The following is a 4,120-nucleotide window of genomic DNA, read 5'->3' as shown; positions in this document are numbered from 1 at the left end:
TTAATGGACCATTCCTTCGGATTTGATCCTACAGTTTTCTCTAGAATATGTTTTAAAGCTCGGTTGGTATTTTCAACTTGTCCACTTGTTTGTGGATGATATGCGGTGGAGATTTTATGAGTTACTCCATATCTTTTAAGAACTTTCTCAAGTTGATTATTACAGAAATGAGTACCCCGATCACTTATTAAAGCTTTCGGTGTTCCAAACCTTGCAAAAAGACGTTTTAAAAAGTTGACTACAACTCGTGCATCGTTAGTTGGGAGAGCTTGTGCTTCCGCCCATTTAGATACATAATCAATGGCTACGAGTATATATAGATTATTATGAGATTTTGGAAATGGACCCATAAAGTCAATACCCCAAATGTCAAATACTTCACATACTTGGATGACATTTTGTGGCATTTCATCACGTTGACTTATTTTTCCGGCCCTTTGACATGCATCACAGGATTTGCAAAGAAGGTGTGCGTCTTTGTAAATTGTAGGCCAATAGAATCCAGCATCATAAAATTTTCTTGCTGTTAGTTGAGGGCCATAATGCCCTCCTGTTGGTCCTGTGTGACAATGGTTTAATATTTTACTAGCTTCATCTCCAAATACACATCGGCGTATTATTCCATCTGGACAACTTTTAAACAGATGTGGATCTTCCCAGAAATAGTGTTTTATATCACTGAAGAATTTCTTTCGTTTTTGGTACGATAATCCTTTTTCAAGGAATCCACAAACTAAGTAGTTTGCATAGTCTGCAAACCATGGAATTTCTTTATAATCTATCTTCAATAGACATTCATCAGGAAAGTTGTCTTGTATGGCCGATTCATTTAGAACTTCTAATTCGGGATTTTCAAGACGAGAAAGATGATCAGCGGCGAGATTTTCTGCTCCTCTTTTATCTCGGATTTCAATATCAAACTCTTGTAAGAGTAAGATCCAACGGATTAATCTTGGTTTAGCATCTTGTTTTGAAAATAGGTATCTAAGAGCAGAATGGTCGGTATAGACCACCGTTTTTGCTAGAACGAGATATGATCGAAATTTGTCAAAAGCAAAGACAATAGCAAGGAGTTCTTTTTCAGTAGTTGTATAGTTTGTTTGTGCTCCTTGTAACGTCTTACTAGCATAATATATAGGTTGAAATTGTTTTTCAATCCTTTGTCCTAAAACGGCTCCCATTGCAAAATCACTTGCATCGCACATTAGTTCAAATGGTAGATTCCAATTTGGTGTTATCATGATCGGCGCATTAGTAAGTTTTTCTTTAAGAATATTAAAAGATTTGATACACTCATCTGAAAAGATGAATGGAGCATCCTTTTCTAGGAGTTTATTCATAGGAGTGGCAATTTTAGAAAAATCTTTTATGAAACGTCGGTAAAAATCGGCATGCCCTAGAAAACTCCTAACTCCTCTAACATTGGTGGGATGTGGAAGTTTAGTAATTACATCTACTTTAGCTCTATCCACTTCAATTCCTTCTTTTGAAATTTTATGACCAAGAACGATGCCTTCTTTAACCATGAAATGGCATTTCTCCCAATTAAGTACTAGATTTGATTGTTCGCATCTAATAAGCATTCGTTCAAGATTAACTAGACATGATTCAAATGTATTACCGAAGACTGAAAAGTCATCCATGAATACTTCCATGCATTCTTCTATCATGTCGTAAAAAATCACCATCATACACCTTTGAAAGGTTGCAGGGGCATTACAAAGTCCAAATGGCATGCGTTTATAAGCAAAAGTACCATAAGGGCACGTGAATGTGGTTTTCTCTTGATCTTCGGGTGCTATTGGAATTTGAAAATATCCGGAAAATCCATCTAGAAAACAATAGTAACTATTTTCGGCTAATCTTTCCAACATTTGATCAATGAAAGGTAAGGGAAAGTGATCTTTTCTGGTGGCATCATTTAATTTTCTATAATCAATACACACACGCCATCCTGTTACAGTCCTAGTAGGAATAAGCTCATTTTTCTCATTTGTAATGACAGTCATGCCACCCTTCTTAGGTACGCATTGAACTGGGCTTACCCATAGACTATCAGAGATTGGATAAATTAGACCTGCATCTAGCAGTTTAATAATCTATTTCTTAACTACATCTTGCATATTAGGATTTAGTCTTCGTTGGCGTTGCACATACGTTTTATGACCTTCTTCCATAAGGATTTTATGTGTGCAATACAAAGGACTTATTCCTTTAATATCATGAATCTTCCATGCAATGGCTGGTTTATGAGCTTTTAACACAGAAATGAGTTGTGATTTCTCATTTTCAGTAAGAGAAGACGATATAATTACAGGTAATTCATATTCACCATGTAAATAAACGTATTCCAAATGGTTTGGAAGTGGCTTTAACTCTAATTTCGGAGGTTCTTCTATCGATGATTTATATCGATATCTGTCTTCTTCTTTTAGCATTTGAATTTCTTCTGTTGTTGGTTCATATCCATTAGCTATAAGTGTAGCTAACATTTCAGCTTCATCAATTGGTTCATTACCTTCTCCTAAAGAACATTCTCCTGTTCCTTGTAGTTCTGGAAATTCTTCTAATAATTCTGCATGTGCATCTATAGTTTGAATATAATAACATGTATCATCTGCAGATTGTGGTTGTTGCATTGCTCTATCAACTAAAAAGGTAACACTCTCATCCTCTATACTTAGGGTCAGTTTCTTACCGAACACGTCTATCATTGCTTTAGCCGTGTTTAAGAATGGTCTTCCTAATATGAGAGGTACTTGAGAATCTTCTTCCATGTCCAGAACAACAAAATCTACTGGAAATACTAAAGTACCAACTTTAACTAGCATGTTCTCCATTATCCCTCTAGGATATTTTATTGATCTATCAGCAAGTTGTATGCTTATTCTGGTTGGTTTCAATTCTCCAAGGTCTAGTTTAGCGTATAGTGAATACGGCATTAGATTTATACTAGCACCTAAGTCTGCCAATGCTTCTATTGAACTAAGACTACCCAGAAAACATGGAATTGTGAAACTTCCTGGATCAGATAATTTTTCTGGTATCTTATTCAACAGTACTGCTGAACAATTAGCATTCATAGTAACAGCCGAGAGTTCTTCCATTTTCTTTCTATTTGAAATTAGATCTTTCAAGAATTTAGCATATCTAGGCATTCCTGAAATCACATCAATGAAAGGAAGATTTACATTTATCTGTTTAAACATATCCAAGAATTTGGATTGCTCGGCTTCAAGTTTCTCTTTCTTCATTTTACTCGGATAAGGAAGTGGTGGTTGGTATGGTTTAACATAAGGTTTATCCTTAACTGTGTTATCTTCATTAACCTTTTCAACTACCGGTTCTTTTTCCTTATCTTGATCAGGTTGTGGTTCTTGTGGAGTAGGAATAGCTTCATCAGAAGTTACAGGTATTTCAGGTGGTTTAAGTGTTGTACCACTTCTTGTGGTAATAGCTTTAGCTGTTTCATTCCGAGGGTTAGCATTTGTATCACTAGGTAGACTTCCTGGTTTTCTTTCACCTATTAACCTTGCTAGGTTACTCACTTCTTGTTCCAGATTTTGAATAGAAGCTTGTTGAATTCTAAATGCTTGAGCATTTTGTTCATTGGTTTGTTTCTGAGATGTGAAAAACTGTGTTTGAGTTTCAACTAGCTTCGTCATCATATCTTCTAAATTCGGCTTTTTATCATCGGTTTGTTGTGGTGGTTTGTTTTGAAAATTAGGTCTTTGCTGATTGTAAGTATTATTGGATACTTGTTGATTGCTAGGACCTTGTTGGTTGTTGTATGGAATATTTCGGTTATAATTCTGGTTTTGATTGTAAATCGGTCTTGGCGGTTGATAACTATTCTGATAATTATTTCCAGGCCTTTGGTTTATGTATGAAATATTCTCTCTTTGTTCCATTGTTAATTTAATACTGAGACAATCTTTTGTCAAATGTGGTCCTCCACACTGCTCACAACTAATTCGTATTGAGTGAATATCTTTAGTCATCTTTTCCATTCGTCTTTCCACAACATCTATCTTTGCAGAAATGGAATCTAAGTCATGGCTAGAATCGGCTCTAGCTGCTTTAGATGATCTAACGATATCTTTTTCTTGGTGCCACTCAT

The sequence above is a fragment of the Rutidosis leptorrhynchoides genome, chromosome 6 (genome assembly GCF_046630445.1).
Source record: "Rutidosis leptorrhynchoides isolate AG116_Rl617_1_P2 chromosome 6, CSIRO_AGI_Rlap_v1, whole genome shotgun sequence".
NCBI lineage: Eukaryota > Viridiplantae > Streptophyta > Magnoliopsida > Asterales > Asteraceae > Rutidosis > Rutidosis leptorrhynchoides.
Note: the sequence above shows the minus strand (reverse complement) of the source record.